Source organism: Vidua macroura, chromosome 4 (assembly GCF_024509145.1).
Source record: "Vidua macroura isolate BioBank_ID:100142 chromosome 4, ASM2450914v1, whole genome shotgun sequence".
In the NCBI taxonomy this organism is placed as follows: Eukaryota; Metazoa; Chordata; class Aves; order Passeriformes; family Viduidae; genus Vidua; species Vidua macroura.
This window is the reverse complement of record NC_071574.1, coordinates 52,220,574-52,245,493: the sequence shown is the minus strand read 5'-3', so window position 1 is coordinate 52,245,493 and position 24,920 is coordinate 52,220,574.

The following is a 24,920-nucleotide window of genomic DNA, read 5'->3' as shown; positions in this document are numbered from 1 at the left end:
CTCTAGATTTCTATAAAAAAGGGGGGGCAGGGGGGAAAAGACATCTGAGGCTTCTAAAACCAGTTCAAAGTTGTGTGGATGCTATTAGGAATGCTATTAGGAATTATTTTGCTTTTGGATTATTTTTTCTGTGCCATTCAATGTCATCAAGAGGCTTCTTAGGGTAGAATAAAACTTTGCTTATACTCATGTGAACAATTACACAAGTACTGTACTAAGGCATCTGTGTATTATCCTTTCTTTTTTACATGGTGAGACACAAAATAGTTGAGAACATTAACCTCAGCAATGAGGCAAAGAAGAATAAACTAAAGGGCAACTGAGGGAAAGAATGTCCAAGGAAACAACAAGGGAAATTAAGGCATCTGTGCAGAGAAAAGAACACATACACTATGAATGAAAAGTTCATTTTTGAAGGTAATCATCTAACATAAGGCATGTGGCAGGAGTTTAAATTTGAGCAAGAGCATAAAGTATGTGTTATGAGATTGTCACTACCCATTACGTATACTGACACAACACATATAGCATTCAGTATAAAGAAAATGTTCATATGGTAAAACCATTTAAGTGTGAGCTGTTGCCTTTCTCACCATATAAAAGAATCAATTTTTTTGTTGTTGTTGTTTTGATTACCAAAAAGTAATTTTCCTTATGATTGAGGATAATGTGTTTCATATGTTTTTCATTACAATTATCAGCTCAGAATAATCCAATCATAAGTAAAATAACAACCTTGATGTTGCAGCTATTGAGATAGTAAGTGTTTAAAATTGAACTGCAGTAGAAGTGGAGAACAATGGCTACAATTCAGAAAAATAGATGGCTTGTAAGAATTTTGCCATGCTCATAAGCACTTTCAGAGATACAGCAACAGGAATCCGTCTTGTGACCAAATAAAGTGCCATTCATAGTATCCCTGGAACAGCAACACTGGTGATTCCTTTTCTCTTTTCAAAAATTCCCACAATTATCTAAATCACTAGCAATCAATTTGCTGCAAACACATTACTAACAAAACTAGCATCTAATCTATTTCTTAGCCCAATGATTTAGGTATGTTAATTTTCTTTATTTTGCAAGCCATTATTTTCACGAATCACTTCTCACAGCTGGCAATGACTGATTTGTAAGGTATTATTTAAACTGGAATAAAATACTTTTGTCATATTCTGAAATATTTATTAATAAATTTATAAAACATGTAGTAGCTCATCATCAGTAGCTTTCTGGTTTTCTCTTTGCTATATAAACCTAGAGGGGAGGATTTAATAGCAGGACCCGTTCATAAAGTCTGCATTCCCGTGTCCTAATCCTAAATTAACATATCGTCGCCAAATATCTACAAAACCTAGACAGGTTGTTCAGATCTGATCCAAGTTTTACAGAACAGCTTCTTAAAAATTCAATGTGCAAACAGACATCCTACCTGAATCTTTTTATACATTTAGCACCGTGTACAAAAGTGTCTGCAGAAGGTGACTGCAGTGGTGAGCAGATGATTTCAGCTGATCTGTCCTTATGAGAAAAACAAGTAAAATGGATGATAGCTATCTTACTCTTAAGCTCATTTATCAAGCTGGCAGTCATCCTATCCTGTTAGGAAAGATAAATTTTATTGCCTTTTTTCAAGATTATACCTAAAATTGTGATGACTGTTTTTGGTTCATTGAATTGTTTTAGGCTCTGAAATCTCTTTTGGGTTATTTTATGTCACATACCTTGGTATTTGCCTGCCCTTTTTTTATTGCTGAAATACTTAAATAATCTAAATATTGTAAGGCCCATTATTGCAGGTAATGCACAAAGATACTAAAAAGCTGCCTTCCAAATTTTGTCACAGGAAAAAAATATTAGAAGTCCTGAAGATGCAGGTTAGGAGAAAGTAGAAAAAGATATGACAACAGACATAATGAGATAAACCAGAAGCAGAAACGAGTGGAGGTTGTTTACTACATATTTTTTACATTAAAACATGTTAATTCATTAAACCTGGAATTGCTATCAGAACAAGATAGATTTAGACCAATACAGAAACTCAATAATTTTTATTTGGAATGAACTGAATTAAAATTATAGTAATTAAGCATTTCCATAATATCTTGATGTACAAGACAATAAAAAAATGACCTAGCATTGCTCAGTACCAATGACACAGTGCATTTTGTGCATGTAAGTTATTTGGCTGAATTTTCTGCATTTAGTAATTGAAAAGGTATCTGAAGCAGAAGAAGGTTGTCACAAGGATAAGATATTAAAGGTAAAGAAACGCAGGATAAGATTAAGGTCAACTTCATTTGCCAGAATGGTTCACAGAAATGTCCTTTCTGTATGATCAGATGAAAAGGGTACAGGTCAAATGTGTATGCCCCTGAAAGTAAAAAAAAAAAAAAATAGTTATGGAATGGATGTACTTAGTGTCAATTGTCTATTTTTCACTGTGTAAAATAGGCAGGCAGCACAGTTCAATACAGAAGGCGATTTTGGTACTTCTTTTTTTAACACAATTCTTTTATACAATGTAGACAGTTTTAGACAAAAGGAAAAGACATACTATCTGTTACTACTGCCACTGTATTTTGAAGTCATAGTCATAGTCTGAAAATTAAAAAGTTAGAGAGCAGCTGAGTCAATATTTACTTTTATCATTTTGTACTTTTAAAAATTTCCTCAAGAGATCACATGTCTAAAAGTTATGTGATACTTTGAAAGCCTTCTTGTGTTTTTACAACTTTCATAGTCATGTAACTTAAATAATCAGGTAGAACCAGCTCTGTCTTGAAGGATCATACAAATTTCCAATTAAAGATATCTAACAGGAAAAGGAGATAAAAAAGAGAAAATTTTTAGCATATGAGGAGCATCTGAGAGATCTGGGGTTGTTTAGTGGGGAGAAGGAGGCTCAGAGACTGCCTGATCACTCCCTACAAATATGTGAAAGGAGGCTGCAGCCAGGTGGGAGTCACCTCTCCTCCCAGACACAGGAGAGAGCAAGAAAACATAGCCTCAAGCTGTACCCCGGGAGATTCAGGTTAAACTTCTCTGATTTCCTCATGGAAAGTTTTGTTAAACACTATAATGGACTGCTTAGGGAGGTGACGCAGTTGCCATCCATAGAGGTGCTCAAGAAACAACTGGATGTGGGACTTAGTGCCAAGGTCTAGTTGCCAAGGTGGTGATCAGTCAAAAGTTGGACTTGTGTCAGATATCTTTCACAAACTAAATGATTCTGTGATTCTTCTTGGTAGCTACAGACAGAAAAATCTTCAAAGGGAGAGTATCAGGAATAGTAAAAAAAGGGTACTAAAAAAACCACCAAGAGAATCCTAAAACATTTACTAAAGGTAAATTATTCTTTATTTAAAAGTAGCTTGAATATCACCATCTGACTCATTATTAGCTGCAATATAGAAATAAGACCTATGAAGTCATAAAACTATGCCATCTCAAAAAGCACAAAAGAGAGAAATTGTCTACATTTATTTCCATTTGCAGTGGCAAACTGCCAGATCTTCCAACTGCTAGATTCCCTGAATCTAGGAAAATAGTATCAGTTGAAATGATTGAATAGTGAAAGTTCCAGAAGATCAAGAAAGAAGTCATGGTGTGTATTTCATAAAGCGAAAGCCCAAGCAATGCATCACTACTTTCCTACATTATAAATTAAATCAAGGTTCATGTTAAAGCCTATCAAAGGTGATATCAAGGAAGATAATGATTTCAAACATTTTGAGAAATTGGCAAAGATTAAGTAAGTGGAGTTGGATTACTTATAATATCCAACTGGCAAAAGAGAATCTGACAGAGACCTGTCACACCATCTGTTGTCCAGTACAATGTCTTTCAACAATTCAACACAGAATCTGTCTTGTTCTTGTCTCCAACACTACTATCCAAAGAAATTGAGTGTCATGAAAAATTCTAGTATAATCTCAGTGTCCCAAAAAAGGAATTCATTAATGGGTCTTTCAAAGAATTTCCAGAAATCATTCTAGTCCAGAAACAATAAGGTATTTCAGAGTACCATACAGGGGGTGAAACTATTCTTAGCTCTTCATAAGATGAAGAAAGCAGTCCACTTGGACACCTGAAAATTTCCTTCTAAATCAGTGGTGATGATGTTTAAAAAAGCCATCTCAAACCCTGGCCTTGCTAAACAGTCATAGAAATCTGTATGAACTTTTAATGCCTTCAACATTTAAGACTGAAAGAACCAAGCAACACAACATCTTGCTAGCAAAAATAGTAACATAATTTTTTTCATACTGAAACAATTAAGAATCTTTCTTCCTACAGTATCACTGTGGTAGTATCTGACTTCTCTGATTAGAGATAAAATACTTTATCTGAATTATAAGAAAAATTATTTTAATATTCAATTTTAGTATTCATAACCACCTTATATCCATTCCTTCATGTATCAGCATTGCCCTTTGAGTTATTTATATTGATGAAAACTGGAAAGATATTGATACATGAATATTCTTTTTTTATTAATTCTAGGCATTTTGTAGAAGATTTGATCTGTGCTTATTCTGAATGCTAAAAAACCTTGAATCCTATGATCTGTCATACTACCAAACTAACCTTCCTGTACTAAAACATTTTATTTTCCTGACTGTATGATCAAAAAGCCTTGAGGTGTGCTTCGCATGCAATCTTCCTTTCAGAGACTTTCTTGTTAAATGAAACATAGAGTTCTTAGTTTCACTTGTGGTGTAATTTTTTTCTTAAATTGTGTAACATAAATTTATACTCTGTTTCTTTTCTCAATCAATCAATCAATGTCATCAGTTATGAGGAGAGCTGTAGCGAATTCTATGTAGCAAAGTCTCTTTGAAGTTCAGATAAATTTTCTTATTGAATAAATATAAATAATTAGTAAGAAAAAGGAAAGAAATGGATATAAGATTTTTTTTTGCTCAATTCCCTTTTAGTAGATAATACCAAATACCGATATTTATCCATCTGTGTTTTCATATGCAGACAAAAGGACTTCTAAGGGAAATACAGCACGTGAGAAAGATGAATGAAACATTTCAAAAGCCCTCTTTCCTCACTCAAATAATTTAAAATATTGGCAAGTTTGAACATGAAGACTACAAAAAACAGTTGAGCAACAATTTTAACTTCAGAATATAAAACATAATGCAACATCTAGTTTGAACTATTAAGTTAGAACTTCTCTAACACAGAATAGTATTTGTAAACACAAAATGGAACATGTGCAAATACATTTAAAGTAGAAACACGCAATATTTCACAAAACAAATGTGCTGGAAATTCAAAGTTCACCTAAAAGCGCATTAAAGAAAATCTTCTATTAACATCAGCATCTTTGCCTCAGCCCAATAAATTCCATGAACAGATAAGAATTGCTTAAGTTACTGGCTTGTGATATGAATTGCAGAATTCCTAAGGAAGAAAGAAATAATTCCAAAATCATCCTTGCTTTAGGGTTGTTTCTTTTATGTAAACTATATTCCTTAATAGACTCATGAATATAATTTAGTTTAAAACATAGAATTCAATCCTACCTGCTTTATTAGTAGCAACAATACGTAGTACCACAGTACTACATACCTGTATCATAGTACTTTATATAGTACCACTTACATTATGAATTATATATATATAAAATGAAATTAAATACGATTCATTACAAAGTGAAAAGTTAACCAAATTATTACAAGTTCACGTTGTCCAATGTTTAACTTGCAAATCTCACCATTGCTAATTGAATTGTTAGAGCTATTTTTAACATCAAACTCAAAATTTACTTAGTACTTATACATCTTATCAAAATACTTAAAAAATATTTTAAAATCAAGTTTATAGTAGTTATGCCACAAAAAAAGTGATTTTGAGGTTGTTTTCACATTTTTGATTATTCTGGTAAAAATACAGACAATAGAAATTGTATATCCTTGTTGCATTCTGGGTTTTAGGTTCAGATTTGGGGTTCTGGTCTTTGTTAGCTTACCGGTTCCATGTATCTTCGTGCATCCCCCGTATTCCCCACCCCCCTCCACGGAAGTTAGCCCCAGGCTGCTGGCCATTGGGTTTTCTCCCCTGCCACTCCTGTGAACACTCCCCCGTCCAGTCCCAGCAGTTCCGTGCTCATCACCTCATTCCCATGATCCCACTCGCCCCAAAGCCCTGTGTCCGCCCCCATCATGTTCCTATTGGCCACTGTGGCCAAGTCACCACCACGGTATCTGCGCTCATTGGGTGGAGAGCTCCCGTCCTCCCCTGTCCCACCCCATATCCTTCTGCAGCTCCCCAGCCTCAGGGCCAGATTTGTCCACACGAGGTTGGGAGCGGCCACGGCTTCTCCATTGCGGCTCCCGTGACCAATAAAGCATCCATCGCCACGCGGACGGATTTGGACAATTCCCTGCCTCTTCGTTTCCTTCCCTTGCACTGACAGCAACGCGCGGCCAGCCCACCCCAGGGCGCAGCCGCAGAAGCACCCGGAAGTAGCGGCCAGCACTGACCCCAATGAGAAGCCAAGGTGCCCAAGCCGCGAGCTCGGGAGCCGACCAGGTCCAGGAAATGTAACACGCAGTCGCTTATCCTTTTGATTGTATTCTATAGCACTACTCTATTAGGAGTTAAATTCAATACAATAGTTTGTTACAAAATTTCTCAGGGTAAACTTCTCTATCTGACTGTATACTACACTTCTTTTCCCTATGCACTTGCTGTCTTATTTCACATCACTTCTTTTGAGGTTTAAAGCTTAAATGATGAAAGTTAAAGAACATGGGAACTAGAGGAACAGGTTTGAAACCTAAAATGTTGATTCATGCTTTCAAAGATCCGCATAACTACAACTCTAGAATCCCAATGGAAAGAAAAAACATCCATGCCTAAAATTTTTCTACCAACAGAAATTATCAGAAATGTTATTATTTTCTTCTTAGGATTATAAAATCAAACTACTTCAAAGGAAGTAAAAAGAGAAAGAAGATCTACACAGGCCATTGTAAAAGGAAAATAAATTAGAAATAAATAGTCATTTGTCTATTGAGGTGTTGTAAAAGAAAGATAGTTTTACAGACATGAGTGTTGAGAATTATGTCTTTGTATATGTCTTTTGTCTTTTGATAAAAGCTAAGTTTTAAAAAGCTGTGAAAATAAAATTCCTATTCAAACATTTAGGGAAAATGTCATCCTAACTAATAACTTTTTCTTTTTTTTTAAGTGCAAGTAGATGAAAATTGAGCTGAAACACTGAGTGAGCCTGTGATGGATGGAGAGCTGATGTGTAATTTTGTCTGTGAGACGCTTGTTGCGCAAATTATTGAGCTAGTCAGAATAAAACTCTATGGAAAAATACACATGGAAAAAAGAGTCATGTGAGAGAACTACTTCTTAGAAAATTTTTAATGTCTGTTAAGTGACAAATAGTCTTCTTGTAACAAAGCTGGTGAAGGTCTGGAGCACAAGTCTTATGAGGAGTGGCTGAGGAGCCTAAAGTTGTTTAATCTGGAGAAAAGGAGACTGAGCTGAGAACCTTATCCCTCTCTACAACTACCTGAAAGGAGACTGTAGACAGGTGGGAATCAATCTCTTCTCCTAAGTAACAAGAAACACAATGTGAGGGAACAACCTCAAGTTGCAGCAGGAGATGCTGAGATTGTATATTGGGAAAAAATTCTATACTGAAAGCACAGACAATTATTGGAACAGGCTGCCCAGGGAAAATGGGCAGCTTAAAAAGTTTAAAAGATGTGCAGATGTGGTGCTTAGGGAAATGGTTTAGTGGTGGATTTGACAGTGCCAGGTTAACAGATGGACATGATGACCTTGAAGGTCTTTTCCAGCCTAAATGACTCCATGATTCTATGAACTTAAAACATCTATATGGACTAGATACACCATGGAGAAGGCACATGTGCTGTTGTACACACACTAAACTAAAACTCACAAGTCTTAGTAATGTTATGAACAAGTTGCAAGCAACATGCAACAGTGATGTGTAACAGAGAAACAAATTATTACATTGGTCAGAACAACACAACTACAACAGTATGTCAGCTGACAATTTTAATTCAGGACAAAGGACTGGACTAGATGGCAACTTGAATTTCTTTCAATGCTGTTAAAAGACTGATCAAAGTCTTCCTGATATTCAATAGTTAAAGGGCCCATAAGGCTTTTAACAGCATATGCATGGGAGGAGAGGGTGGATATTTTGGACATAGCACTATATAGGAAGTGATGGGCTGGCAAAACTTTATGTGACTATTGCAAAAGTAAAATGCATTTTCATCCTAAGACATCTGGGCTTTACTCCATACTAGCAGCTAAGGAATCCTGGTAAGAGAAACCCAAAATATTTGAACTCAGATACAGTGAGTGCGGTTGGGAGAACTACAATTAAGCAAGTGCCCAAAGCCTGGCAGCTAGGTGAGAAATGAAAAGAGAAATACAGTAGTACTGGGATGCAAAAGAAAAAATGAAGATTAGGTTTCATAATATAGCTGGAATTCTGTTCCAAATGGCATAGAAAAGGAGTTCCATGGCTAAGACAGGAGAATGACAGCTACATAAGGGAAGTCAGTGGTGAGAAGATCTGGAAATATGAAGGACAGCACAGGAAAAAGAGAAGAAAAAAGAGCTTGGATTTGATTATCAAGAAAAGCAATGATTCATAAGATAGAAAAATAAATAAGAAAATGGAAAAAATGCTAATGGCATCTATGATAATTTTAGAGGTTAGCTTTTATACTGGTTGGAGCACAGATTAGGAATGCTACCAGACAGCTGTGACGGAGACCTGTGTTACACTTAGAGCAGCACAAAAGCATTGCAGGTTCACCAAGGCAGAAAAAAAACATTTTCTGAAATTCTTTAAAGGAATAATCAGCAGTTTTCCAGCAGTGCAGATGTACAACAAATACAGACTCAGCGATAAAGAGAACTTGGAAAAAGAAGAAGAGTATAAGAAAGACAGCACCTACACACAATAACAGGGATTGTAATAAAAAACTTGCATGCAGCCTTATCTTTGAATTATAATATCACATTTATTTGCTTTCTCTTGGGTTCAGTGACTCTGTGGCACATTTTTTACTTATCTGAATAAGAGTTGAAATTCCCCAGGTGATTTCAAATACCTCTTACTACAATGGTGACATAGAATCAAAATTTGTACCTCAAAATACCACAGCTACCAGGGTGTGGTTTTAAGTATATTTTTCTTCTACAGGAAAACAGTGAGACCCATGTGTCATTTTAATTAAGCCTTTATTACCTGATCTTATCAAACTATTTCTGTACATATTTTTAATTATGTTGAACTATGATGCCAAACAAAGATAATTTCTTCACTGTTTGGACCCTTCAGATACAAGGTTGGACCACTGTATGGTTATCAAAAGGTTATATGCAACAGCATCCATGCAAAGACCTGTGATTTTGTTTATTCCTCTTATCTTACTCACTGTAGAACTGGCCTTTTGAACCAAATGTTTATTATTGCATGTGTAGAAGAATAAAGAGGTTGTGGAGGTACCAGAAGCACAGAGCTTCCGCAAAGCTTTTTGGTCTAAAATTTTATTACCTGATCTTCTCAAAGTGAAATTGCTAAACAAAACAGCTCTTCCTAATTCTCAGTTTCCAAGTGCTGCTTTCTATTTAGTAATGACTTTATCTCATTTACTAGCCTCACCCTTGTAAGGGATTTATAAAGACAATATACCAGATTCCTATTTTAAATTTTGCCCTATATATAGAACTAGGTATGCTCAGTCATTAAAAAACTGTGAAGACATAGGGACAAAAATTAGTTATGCCAGACTGCATTTAGGATTCTACACTCTTTACAGCAATAGTAAGTACAAATTCTTGAGTTAATTTTTTTTTTTTCAATGAAATAGGTAAACCATGTTGACTGAAACTCTGTGAAAAAGCATTTCTCCCTAACACATGCCAGGTTTCAAGCTGAAGCAGCTTTACAGATTAGTTATGAATTTCTATAAAAGGGGTTTTTAACATGGACATCCTGGCATATTTAAGGCTAGCAGAGCTGGTTGGACCTTCTATATTATGGGTTTAAAAATGATGTTATTTGATGTTACTAGAGATAAATCAACTGGACACACTCAATAACATGGGACATTTGGGGTATTAGTCAGAAATATAGAAGTTGTAAACTGACTGTATTTATTGAGAATTATGAGAAATGGGAATACTGCTGTGTCTTTATACTCCTACTGCAACATATATTGCAATTATGATGCAATTAATGTCACTTTATATAAAGTGCTACTGCAGGGATACAGCACAATCACTTTTTTTCATTAATATTTTTCGTCATGTGTTGCAGTGTGCAGCTACGCAAACGGAGCAAAAGGGCTTTGTGAATTTGAGATGGGAGTTTCTATTTCCTAAACCTAAAGCTGGAGTTTCTATTCTGCATTTTTACGTGTATTCATCCTTCCCCCTGGAGTTACTCCCATTGGATTTTACCTATAATGTATTCACACTGGGCATTGTTCTATTAGTCTCACCTTGTCTCTTATTTTTCCCTATAAAACCTTTGTCTGTACCCGAGATCGGGGTCACTTCTACGTGCAGCGATCAGGCAAATACAACCTACTTTGGACTGCACGACAAGTGTCCACTCTCTCGAGTCTCTTTATCTCGGTCTTGCTCGCGCTCTCTAAACAGCTGTGTCCGTATCAAACGAACCTGCAAAGGTGTTTGTCGCTTCTCTCTCTCTCCGGTGGCTCCCGGAAGCGCCTGGCCAGTGCTCCGGGAAAGAGTGTGCAGGCAAAATCAAGGAAGTCGGAGAGAGGAGAAAAGAACGAAAAGCGACAGTCATGTACTTTAAAAGTAACTCCTGTGAGAAATTCTGGCTGCTAAATTAAGTAAATCAACTAAGAGATTAATTAATATAACCTCTTAAAACTTTTGGAAAAGAATTATTCAATTAGAAGCCACTAATATATGAAATAAAATAATAATAATAATAATAGTATATGAAATAAAATTACTGCTTTCTCATTTGTTTTAATATTTTGACTTTACAACTGATTAGTCATTAGCAATTAACTTGAATGGCTTTCTTCTTTCATTGGAATGGATACAGTGAGGTGGATTTTAGAGGATTCACAAATCCAATTTGAAAATGAAAAAATGTTTAAAAATGCTCAGCTTTGCCACAGTTACACAGTTTACTCTTCATTTACTCTTCATTTACAAATCTTAGACCTTCTTAAGTCCCCAAACCAATTGTGCAAGCCAGACCTAAGGGTAGAGTTCTCAATATATTCATTAAGGTGATCCTGTAAAACTGACTGCCTTTGGAGATATCTGGCAAGTCTGTGACCAGATGAAACAATCCTCTTGAAGTGATTTTAACAGTAAGAACAGCATACTTGCTACAGGTTTTAAAACTATAAAGCATTCAATACATCTCTATCTTACCTCAAGGCTTAATCTCTGCTGATACTGATATTGAAACAGCAGATCTCATTCTGTTTCTCTTCAGCAATACACTCCTTTCACTTCTGATACTATTATTCTGAGTGGTCCTTTAACCTCCTATGTTCAAGAACCTTCTCCTATCCTTACTTACTCTTAAATCACAAGTGCCTTCTGAATGGTTATTTTTCGGTTTAGAACATTGTTTTCTGACAGCTTCCTATTAAACTTGCACAATTTATTCACATGGAACAACATCTCAGTCATCAGATAAATATTACAAATCTACTAAAGACTACTTGATAAGCCAGTTTTTAAATATTGCAATTAAAATAAATAAAAAGTGCAATTTCTCAATGCTGCATTAGTACTAAGATTTAGTTTTGTGCAGTAAATCCTACCACTCAAATAATGATGTTCAATTTTGAAATAAGAAAGACCAAGGACACAGAATATCATTTAAACAGAGACACTCTGGGTTTCTGGATGTGTAGTCTTATTTTTCCTATTGTTTGTCTTCTTATTTGGAAGCAATCCTACTTAAACACTGCTACCTTTGTGGCTAAAATAGCATTTTCCCTTGATAAATTTTTGAACTAATCACATTAGCTCTGTTTACTTGCCAATGTTTCTGGAATTATATTGTATTAGGGGAAAAGCCTCAATAGATGACGCTGAATATAATCCCCCAAACCAGTCCTTACTAAATCATAGTTTAACTCTGAGAACATATTTCTGTCTTCCCTATTCACTCACAAGTCCAGGATTAAAGGTTTGAATTCATGCTGGGAGAGTGAGGAACTAAAATTCAGTATAGGAAAAGGCTATATACTGTAGGCTATCATAGCAGAAATGTTGAAAGACAATTTAATTTTTTTTTTAGGAAAAATGGCCTTTAACAAGTGTCTGCTAGATAGAAATCAGGTCTTCTTGACCAAGATGGTTTCCAAATTACAAAAAGAATAAAGAAACAGTGGCCATAGTTCAGAGTGCTTACTAAGGCACCTAGGTAGCTAAGAAATAATAATTAAAAAAAAAATTAATTCTCAGTTTAGTTATTGGTTTAACAAAATACTGGTGGCACTGGCACATGATCAGGATCAAAAGCAGGCATAGAGGTTTCACATTTATGCCAAAATTCACTATTTCCTTAGCTACTGTCACAACAAATGTTACTGAAACCAATAGAAATATTTTTATCAAATAGCTATGCTATTCCATGTCTGGAAACCAGATGATCAACATCTTCATTGCACCCAAAACTTGTTACAGGCCTCCAGAAGTGATCTGACGGGTACAGTGCAGAGGAGGATAACTGCTTTCCTGAATCTCCTGGTGCTGACCTGGATGTTCTTGGTCCTTTTTGCCAGGGCACACTGCAGGCTGATTCTCAGCTTTCCATCTACCAGCATCTCCTCAAGTTCTTCTCAGCAGTGCTGCTCAAAAGCCTAAGCCTATACCATTGTAGGAGTCCCTTCCTTCAAAAGTGAAAGATTTGGTATTTATCCTTGCTGAATTTCAGGAGGTTCCTGTTGGCCCATTTACCCAGCCTCCTACACCCTTCCGAATAGCCAGTATCAAGTGGTCCTTCCACTTTGGTGTCACCTGCAAACTTGATGAGGGTACACTCCATAAGTTGCTTCAACTCAGCTTCCTGCAGTCTGAGCTGAGGTGCCTTATTCCCTTTCTGACCAAGCCAAAGACATTTAGATGATAAAGTTAAATATTTACAATGAATAAACATTTGTTTATTTATTGCTTATAGCACCTTTTGGGGGAGATGTTGCTTTGTTTTTATCGTCTTTAAAAACAGCTAAAAAACCAAACAAGAAGCAAAATCTGAGATTGACATTTCAATTAAGTACAAAAGCTCAGTTTCTTTTTTTTTCCAGTTTCTACTAGCAGCAGAAATACTCCTATTGTCATTTTAAATACCAAAGAAGCCATCTGCTCTCCAAATACACACAAAGTAAACCCCAAGTTTTTAAAAGTATAAATGAAACAACAGAGATAATCATTGTTCTGCAGATTTATAATGGTAATGAGCATAATCCATCAGATTTTAGAACACCTCTTCTTATACAAAGGAGAAAAAATAATATTATGAAGGGACTGTCCTTGTGTTATATTCCAAGGAGACTGTATTCATTCATTAAACTCAAAGTTTTCCAAATCTAAAATTATCCTGAAAACTCTTTGCACCCTGTTCCTGTTTAATCAAACCAGGTACTTTTAAAATATATCAATATACTCATATTTTAAAAACATATATTAAGGGAGGGGGCAATAATTTGAGAGTCCTTTTAAGAAAGCATTTGTCAGGTTTTTGTAATGGTCCTGATAATAGCTAACTGATCTACTGAGGGCATGATAAACTCATATATATTCATCCACAATTTAACATTATTCAAACTACAATAAGTCCAAATCAGTTCAAATGGCAGTAGCTACTTTTTGCGTGACACATAACCAACCACATGACATTAAGCTTTAATCCATACTTGACCAACCATCTTAAGTCTCCTTAATTGTAATAACACTGCTTTGCCAACCACGTACCATAATTTAGATAAACTGTTGCATGAAGCATAAGCAATATCTTTCATTGACTTGATTCTTCTGTTCTTGAAAGCCATGGCAAAACAATTAACTCAAATGAGAGTGCAGGAGGTCTCAGTCCTTGATTATGAGTCTGAATACAATTCCAATATAATACATTCCTTGAGGTGTAGATCTGTTAATCTACCCTGGTTGCTTTACTGCCTCAGACTAGCTATGAGAATAACTAAACAGAGAATGTATATCCAGAAGTACAAGCTAACTGAATATCCCTGCATCACTGTTATAAAACCATGCTATGGTCAGATAGTTTTGAAATGTTAGTTACCTAAAATGAAGCATGATAACTCACAGTATGCCTAATAAGTTCTGACTCAGAAGTCTTGGTTTGTGATTCTTAGTTAGAATTCCTGAACTAGTCCTATCAGAATTTAAAAACAAAACAAAACAACAACAACAAAACCCCAAAACAACCCAAAAAAACCAAAAAGCAAACAAACAAAAAAAAAAAAAAACAAACCAAAAAAAAACCTCCAAAAAAACAAAACCAAAGAAAAACAACCAACCAAAACTTCTTGGAAAATTAGCAGATATTCATCTTCACAGAGCACATAATATCTATTAGAAAAAATGCATTCATTGCAATTTTTTAATAATTTTCCAAAGAGGTTATAGAATCCTTAGCCTCTAGTCTTCCCTGAACTCAGCTGTGTCTTTGATCTACTTTTAACATGGTTATGATTTTTCTGGAGTAGAGCTTGCTATGTCAATTTACTGTAACAATTTACTGGTCCTTCTGTTTCCCTGTGAGATTTCTATACCTCAAAGCAATTTGTCCCCCAACTTATTTTGAACTCTCTCATTTTTCTACTACATTGTCACTGATTTGAGTTTCACGTTTCATGAAGAACCATTTGCTTTTTCTTGTAGGAGCTTATGTCTTTTGAGTTCTTTTGTAGCTTTACTCTCCCACCACATACTTTAAAGTGTTTTCTGCTGAAAGAGAGAAAGAGTAGAAGAAATTTAGGTCTTCAGCTGATAAGCTTTGGACAAACATCGCACAACTATTTTAGCTTCTCTACTGATGGTGTTCTGCTAAATCAGTATTTTTTCTTATGTTTTACATCAACGGGAAATGCATTTATTTCAGAATTTGAAACCATGCTGTCTCTTTTACTTTACTTAAAGTGATCATTAGATTGTTATTAGAATATATTTTCAAAACTGTAATTTTTTATATATCAGAAATTGAGAGAATAACTACCTTAATCAATGGTGCACAAAGATGAATGACCATGTCCCTAACAAACTCAAATATATTTCGTTTTCGTAGTCTTAATTTTGCAAAATCAGGAATTGGGATTTTCAGTCATAGATAGCAATAAAAATATAATTTTCTCTGCTTAGCCAAGTATCTAATAAAGGCATTTCAAATCAGTTGAAGAATGGGAAAAGTTTTTAGTTGTTCCCACTAGATCAGCTGTATATTTTTTCCTAATTTTTAATTTCCTTTACGAAAAATGTACATTTCATGCTGCTTGTGAACTGTGGTAAGCACATCTACAACAGTGAACCACTCATGAGAGAATCTTTTTTTCACAAGTGACCCTTGAGCTTTTTTTAGCTAAAATCAGGAAGGAATTGCAGTTATGGTTTATGACATTGAAGGCCAATTGTGATTAATGAATGGGCAACCAATTGGCCTTTGGATCCTAGTCAGGATGGTAGAAACTGAGGGAAGCAGACAAGCAGTTGTGAGAATGGGAACAGAGAAGGAGAGGATCCTGGGCTGCCTCACTCAACAATCAACAATCAATTGAAGTTAGATGCTCACCCCAGGTGCAGCTTTCCTAGTTTGAAAACAGCATCCACCACCCTTTCCAGACAATCTCAGATTCTGTAAACATAGTTTAGACAGAAAAAGATTGATGATAGACACTGTTCTGATCCCACTATCATGATACTTTAAATTTTATAGAAAGTCAAAGCCCAGAGTTACAAAGAAGCCAACAGTATTTCAGTTGGAGGAGAACAATAAATGGCTTTCTACAATTTACATTTTGTAAATGTAATGTAGCACTTGGGTAAAGTCAATGGCAATTACATCACAGCAAAGAGGGATTTTTAATGGGAAAATTTTGCAAAAGGTGATGAAAGATCTGTTAGCCTAAATGCAAATGGAACATAACTTAATTTTCACTGGAGTAATGCTGTTGTACCAATATTTCTACTGAATAGTACAAAATAATACAAGGCCAGGGTTTGGAAGGTAGACAATTAAAACACAGATCTGACTACAGTCAGTGAATCTGTATTCAAAGACAGAGCGTGTCTGGATACATCTAAGCTAGCGTTAAACACTCTACTAAGGCACTTAAGTTAGATATACAGCTGTCCAAATATTCTCTGTGGCTGCTGAGGAGATGTAAATGTCTTTAGAGAGCACTTAGAAACTCCTGAGATTTAACTTTCAGAAAGGAAAGTTCTATTTCCTTGCAATGGAAAGTTCCATTTCTTTGCAATGGAAATAGAAACAGCCTTGGGCAAGTGAGCTCCTAATTTCATCATCATGATTGTCTGCCTAAAATAAGGAGATCCATAATCAGTCAAGGACTGTATTTGTTAAAATAATTTTGATGTAACTTGGGGGAAAAAAGGCAATTTATACTACATTGTGTTATGCAGAGTCTTCTATTCCTGAGTGGTCTCTTGAGGAGAAAATAATCAAAATAATTGAGGAAGGAAACAAAAAATGCTTTCTATGTGATGGAGTAATTCTTAACAATATGGTAAGAACATCTTCTGTGGTGAAAGTGTAAGCTAAATAAATTTATACCCAGTTGAGGAAAATCCAGGATGCCTACAGTAGTTGGTCTAAAATAGAAAAGTCTGATTTTCAGCTTACATGGAAAGTATCCAAATTACGTCAACAAAACCAACTTTTTTTAAGTCTTAAAAAGGGACCATATTTAGGTGATTGAAACACAGAAAAAAAAAATCTGTGTTCAATATATTTGTAAATATCAACATTCTTAGAAAAATGGAGCAGATTTTTTGCACATTTGTAATATCAGTGTGTTTATTGTGCTGTACTCAGTAATTCCAATAAAAATAGAAGAATATAAATTTGTTTTGATCCTGTGGTGAAAAAATGTCAAAACTTCTTGAAGGGTATAAAGCAGGTCCTCACATTTCTTTGGCCATTAGACTTACGGAACTGAATGCATGGTAAATTTTATTCCTTGTAATTGTTCCCCTCAAAACCACTGACAAAGTTTGCAAACAACTGACAAAGACCGTGCTATAGAGAAGTGATTTTGCTCTATTGAGAAACATCGAGACTATAACAGAACTTCACAGAACAACTGCTGGTGGAAGGCATCCCTGGAGGTCCAACCCCACCCTGCTCATGCAGGGTCTCGGAGATTCAGTTGCCCAGGATCATAGATCATGTCCAGACAGATTTATCTCTAAGGATGGAGACCAAAAATTCATTGGGCAACTTTGTTAGTTCTTGGTCAACCTCAGAGTTAAAACTTTTTCCCTGATGGTCAGACAGAACCTCCACAGTTTAGTTAGTACCTATTACCTCTTGTTACAGATACAAACCCTTAAACATTAAACAAAAATCAGCAAGGTGAAGTCCAGAACAAAATGAGATATAAGATATAGATATCTATATATATATATAAATAACTATTTCTAAAATTCTAACTAGACAGGAAATATAGGCTATTACTAGCAGAAGTATTTTCAGGTAAATTAGATTTAATATTGTATTAGTATTAGAAAGATACTGAAAAGTAAAACTAGACAAGGCTAGTAGTGCCCTAGTAGAACTATTCTGTGCAGACTTAATACAAATGTCATCAAACCAAGTATAGTTTAAATAAATTAGATGGTGATAAAGATTTACAAAAGTATGTTTTTAAAGTAGTATTTAATTTATGAAATAAAATAAAAAGAACAACACAGAGATTTTAAATCCTTACCCAAAGTGGACAGTTATCACTTTGAAATCTGCAACACAGTTTATCACACATGTCAGAAATGCAGACCAAATGAAGCACAAAAAACACACATGGAAGAGGGAACATTGTACCTTAGAGAACAGACCTCAGAGACAAAAAAATTGTTCATCTTGGCTGGGAAAAAAACAATTGATAAAGCCTAGACTAGAAAGTTCACTTTCCTAAACTAGCCTTTCTATAAAATAGTAAGATTTGTGGGTAATCTGTGCTGTTGAATCCATTTTCACCAGATATGGCATAACCATCAAGATAACATTTGACAGTAGAATGTAATTTCCTGCACATTAGTTGTAAGAGTTGTGTTTTAAACACAACATAGATAGTGACAGAACACCAATCTCCTTAACCAGTGTGTGGATAAAAACATCAAAGAGAAGGGCAGATTTGAAAAGGAGCAAAGCATAACTCTGATGCATATTTAAGATTACAGCATTGTGAAAGAGCTCAGATAAAAATGAGTTGCCACCTTCTGAGAATGTGTTTGCTGTAAATTAAACAATACTATCCTTTTAGAAATGATGGACAGAGATGTAGAGCCCTGTGTCACTGATTAGGGTATGTGGATATTACCACAAACTCCTGAAAATATATAAATGTTGGCAATGGAAAGTTTCAGATCTAGATAGGATATTAGAATCATAGAATAGTGTAGGTCGGAAGACATTTTTAAATGTCCAATCCCTGGGCCATGAACACAGACATCTTCTGCAAGACAAGGTTGCTCAAAGGTCTGTCCATCTTGTCCATTCTTCCAGGAATGTTGGCATCTACAAATTCTCTGGGCAACTCGTTCCATTGTCTCACCACACTCAATATGTTCCTATATCCAGCAAAAATCTACCCTCTTTTAGTTTAAAACCATTACCTCTTGCTCTCTCACTACAGGCCATGGAAAAAGTCTTCCTCTTTCCTTTAAGTTCCTTTTATTTATTGAAAGACTGCTATAAGATCTGCTGTCCATAATCACCTCACTGTTTTTCATATGACTCAACATGTCTTTCAGAAGATCCGTTCCATGATTTTACCATGCAGAGAGGTAAGACTGACTTGGAGTTTCATATTATGCCTTTTACAGAAGATCACTTTGTTCTCACATATGGCAGTAGCTAATGTAAATAGTTCTGTAAAATAATTCTGTAAAAATTCTATAAGAGACCAAGCTACTTACACTGGAAATAAAAACCCAGAAACCTCTGTAAAATATGTAGGGATTCCACTGACAGATTTATGCTTCGTCTGTTTCTTTGTAATACTAATTTTTAGTTTTACCTGGATTCTATATTCTGTGAAAACATAGTCATTCTCTATTTATAGAAGATTAAAGTCTTGTAATATCTAGGTGCAGAAGAAATTCAACAACAAGTTGCTACAGTAAAGTATAATTGTGGAATTGATGGTCTGTTTTGGTAGCTTTAGAAATGTTCTAAAAGTTTATTTATTCCATATGATTAGGAGTCTTGAGTGATGGCTTCTGTTTTGTGCTTCATCAATGCTTGGCTGAACTTAAGAGTTTCAGAATGTTCAGTGCAACATTCAAAAGTAGCTTTGATGCCGTTTTGGATCAGAAGATTTGATGCTTGACTGTCAGCAGAAGATTCTCTCAAAGTCATTATCATAAAACTTCACTAGAAAACCTTTAACAAAAAAAATTTAAAACTTTATATATATATATATATATATATATATATATATATATATATATAAACTTTACTATATTTTATGATATATGTATGTGCACATTGTAGTGATTAAATTGTGTTTCTTGATACCAAGAAACTATATATAGCAAATAAATATGGATATGGAGAGGAACATACACGCACACACATATATATGAATGTGTGAAACAGAGTTTTGGTCTAAATGGACAATCTTTCACACAGTGACTGCTAAATAGTATGAAAATATTCATCAATGTACAACATTGATCTGAAAATTATCCATATTTTAAAACTCTAAAAATCTCTACCTTACTTTCTATTGAGAGAAAATAGTACATTCAACACTCTTTGGGCATAGTAGAGGTTTTTAAGTAATGTAAAGTTAACAAAACTAACTCTATTCATCATTCAATTTTGATATTTTGGACGATTTTTTGAAATGAAAATATAATTTCAAATAATGCAGTGTTTCTGTCTCTCAGATTATTCTGGAATTCTCTTCAATATAGTGATTCTTGTATGACAGGACCAAGTAGTATTCCTGATGAAATAAATACCCAATTTGGAGAATATACAAAGAGTTTAAAATTGTAGTCATATCCTAAAGTATAAATGAAGAAACTGAGGATGGATTCCCTGAGTGAACTGTTACAGTTAATGGTTAGTATTTTACCTAAGTAGCTTTCGTTTCATAGTCAACATCCTCTTAGCAATCCTAGGCCCATCAAATTCAATTATAGATTATTGAGCTCCAGTTAGTTTATATCTACACATTTTTAAAGTGGATCTGGGGTGGGCAGGTAAAAGTACACATGCAGCAGATAGTTTGGGGCAAAATCCATTAAAATGTATACATGTTTCAGACAGCTGTAATCACTCTAACATCATGGAGCGTAAAGCAAAGTATAATAATGCAAAGGGAAATTATTCCTGGCAAAAAAACAAGGCCTCAACTTTTATTTAATTGTGGCCAAGGTCTTATAAAAAAGTTATTCTGATTAAAGGAACAACAGAAAAAGAAGTAATGAAGAAATCATATTTTGGAATTAGTATGATATTTAGGCTCCAATTATCAGGTATAACAAATGCATTTACTAGTCTATCTCCTAAAAGCAAAAATGAACATTTAGTACAGATAGTGACTGCAAATGCAATAAAAGTAATCAAATTCCAAATATTGCAATTATTTAAAAAAAAAACCAAACTAAACCAAACCAAAAAAAAAAAAAAAAAAAAAGAAAAAAAGGCCAGAAAAACCCCAAAAGAATATAAAAGATTGCTATTTGAAGACTCACTAATTTCTTTAAATGCACACTTCCAGTACCCCTTGTACCATCAGGTACACCCCCATATCCATCCATCATATGCCTCTTTTTACCAAGTGCTTCTAAAAAACTTAATCCATAAATCCAATTTGATTTGTGAAACAGTATCCGTTCATTTTTAAATATCTGTTTTCTGAGACTAGTAAAATAATCATGTCATTCTAATTTATATGAGAGGATCGCTGAACTGTTCTTCATGGTCAGTTAATATTTTTCAGCAAATTTGTCATTCATTGTTCACAAATTGGTCTGTAAACTCCTTACCACCTGTAAAATGAATCTTTATTACACTGCTTTCAGGTCTCTCAGGATTATCTTAAGGTAAACCTGTTCCTGATAGTGTCCTTTAATGGTTCCGGGTGACAGTGCGTTATTTTTCTCGGCCCTGGTCAGCTCCCAAGTGCCTGGCTTGGGTGCCTCGGCTTCTTGTTGGGGCCGGCGCTTGTCGCTATTTCCGGGCGCTTGAGCCAGAAAAACAAAAGCAAATTTAAAAAATCCTCAATCTATCTATTTCTTTTAGGTATCTATATAGCTGGATTTGATTTTTACCTTCCGATGAGTATTTTAGCAAAAGAACAAATTATAATTAGGTTTGAAAAAAAATGTGGCTGGGAAACACACTGCTCTATCTTATCCTTGAAGGATATCACCTTGTATCTTCAAACACTTCACATACTTTTGTGCATATGATGCTTGTATGTAATTTCAGATATTGATTCTGTGCCATTATCTGACCTAGTAGATGAATCCTAGTGTATCCTGGATTAAAGACTAGAGTTTTTCAGGGGCCAAGCCTTTTATGTTGGTCTAGGACACACATAATAAAGCCTACTATTGTTTTGGTGAATCTTCTGATATTAGACTGTCTAAGTTATTTAGTAGTACTGTCTAATGCAAAACTTTTAATATTTGACCTTTTTATAATATATTTATTTATATTTATAGATTATTTTTAGACAACATGAACATATTTATTAAATTCTTAAAGGCAGCTTTGACAATGTTACTATGTGTACCATTCAAGTATTAATTTTAAGTTTTCCTGGAAAATCGGTGTACCTTTTTTGCCTGAACCATATCTCCCTAAAATAATATACTAATTTATAAATGAGCATTAACAGTAGCTTAATCTTCACATACTGTACTAAAATTGAATTATCCATAGGGGAGAATTTTCTAATAATTTGTTAAACCAGAATATAGTAAGATTTATTCAAAGCATAAGAGTTTCAGGAAATGACAGCCAATTAAATAATTTTATATACATCAAAATGCAATAGTTTTCCTGCTGTCTGTAGAGAAAATTATTTCTACCAAAATTTAAGTTTTTTATGAATAATGAGTGTGGGAGTCTGCCAAATATGAATCAACTTGAGTTCCTCCAGCTTTTAAAAGAAGAAATAAACTGACCATTCCAACTCAAAGAAATTGGGAGATATCAGAATTAGGACCATAAGAATGGAAGAATTTGATATGACTCTTGTACTCATCATGGTCTATTCCTTGATAATGGCAAAGTATAATTATAGGACAATTCCCAACAACTTTTAACAAGCTTAAGGCATAGTATTTAATAATGCCTCTGAAGGAGATTGGGTCAGATCACAGATATCTGTTCTTTTTAAATCTTTTAAACATATCCTGCCAAGACTGTAATTTCTGGGACATTCAGAGGACAATCCAAATGCAGTGTTTCAGGGCAAAGCAAACAAAAATTCTCAAAGGAAGTAAAACATCACCCACAAGAAATATCAGAATTTCTATTGCATAATTGCACAATGCTTATTTCTAATTCATGTTATTAATTTAATTTAGCATTATAAAGAAATAAGAACTCCAGAAGATTCAATATTAGAAAAAAAAAAAACACACACAAAAAAAAAAAAAAAAACAAAAAAAAAAAAAAAAAACACAAACAAACAAAAAACCAGAGAAAATCTCTTTCAGCTTAAAAGGAAGAATTACAGAGTTTTGTAATGAATCTAGAACCAATATACTTCATAGGAAAATAGAAATGAGATTTTTTTCAAGAAAATGGAAATGTTGATGTGGTCAAATACAACTCATGTCTCCAGAAGGATCAGTTTCTAACTAGATAGGGTGGAAGTCTAAAAGTTTTTTGTTATTCCTGAGAATGCTATTGTCTGCTTTGACCAGATGATTTTTCTTTTTTAAAATCATAAGTGCTTATAAAGCATATGTAAAATGTGAGTTTCTCAAATTAGAGGAATGAATCAGAATACAGAAAAAGTTGATGCTGCCCTCTGCAGACACACAGGCCTAGAAGATTCACAGAAAGTTCCATTTCCTGAGAAAATTGTTCTTTTTCTTTTTCATTTTTTTTTAATTTTTGGTTTGTGGATGACCCTGGCTGGTTTGGGACTGTTAAGAGGTCTGAAATGACAAAGCACACAAACAAGTGTCAGTATTAAAATGGAGCTGGTAACATAAAAAGAAACAGAAATAAATTGCCTTGAATACACTGAACTAAAAAGAACTGTTGAGACACAATGTCATGGGAGTATACAAAAACAAACTCATTTTCAGATAACAAATACAAACAAAATGTATTCTCCTATGAAGACCAGTGGCTAAAAATAACAAAGAGTGGGGGTAAGAGACACTTCAATAACCATTAACCCCCATCAGGTATATTGTCACTACATGGCCAAGAATGGTGACCCAAAGCACACACACGTACACACACACTTGGGAGCCCTCTCATTCAAGGGTACAAAGAGTTTCAGTCCACACAAAGGGCCAATAGATCAGTAACAGATGCCCAGCAGAAAACAGTTGCTCAACCAGGGAGGGAGAGGGGCAATTAGTCTTGAGAAGCCTCTGAGTGCCATCCCAGACCCAAGCAGAGGCTTCCTGTCACAGACCCACTGCTCTGAAGATGACCACACAAAGGAGAGAGGGGACAGGTTGGTGTGCTCCTGCCACACCCAATGGCATGTTGTTGCATCCTGGGATTGGGTTTTAGGGGTTCTTATTTGTGTTAGCTAGCTGAGTCCTGTGTACCCCCACGCTTCCCCCGTGTCGTTTCCCGCCCCCACGGTTTCTGACCCCATGCTGCCTGCTGCCGGATCTTCCCCCTCTGCCGCTCCTGTAACCACCCGCCCGTCCGGCCCCGGGAAACCCCGTGCTGGCCACCCCAAGCCACACGATCCCGCTCAGCCCGAGGCTCGGTGCCCGCCCCTGCGGGGTTCTCTGGTTGGTCGCTGTTGCTGGCGTCACCACCACGGCAGCCGCCCCTGTTGGCTGGCAGGCTGTGGATCCTCTCGCCCCGCCCCTCTATAAAGCCCTATCCCGCCGGCACCCAGGCGCCATTTTCTCCCATGCGAGTGCCGGGAGCGGTTGCATCTTTCCATCGAACCGCGCCACGTGTGACCAATAAACGGTTCCACAGTAACAGAGGCTGGCCAGCCCACGCGCCCGAGACACGGAGCCGTGTCCGGGAACCCACGGCAGAAAACCCTGGCAGCACGTGGAAGCTACGCCACAGCCGGGCTCCCAAGAGCTGCATGCAGCCGGGGAGAACGAAAGCTAACGCCGCAGCATGTCTATTCTGAAACACTTATCTATATCCTGAGCTTATAACTTATATGCTTAAACATGTCTAAGACTCATTGTGTACAATTGGAATTCTTTTTGAGTTAAGGATATGCTCAAGTGTTTTGCTGAACTGAGGCCTAAAGAAGCAGAAAACTTTATTTTCCATGTAAATCCATATAACTAAAGGGAGACAACACCTGTTGGGTGAAATTAATAACAGTAAATCCAACCCCATTTTTCCTTTGATGTTCTTATGTCCAGAGTTTATTGTTCTGGGCTCAAGCAAGAAATCCTTTCAGAAAGACCATTACATGTTTTAACAAACTCCTCTTGCAGTATTACATTCCCAT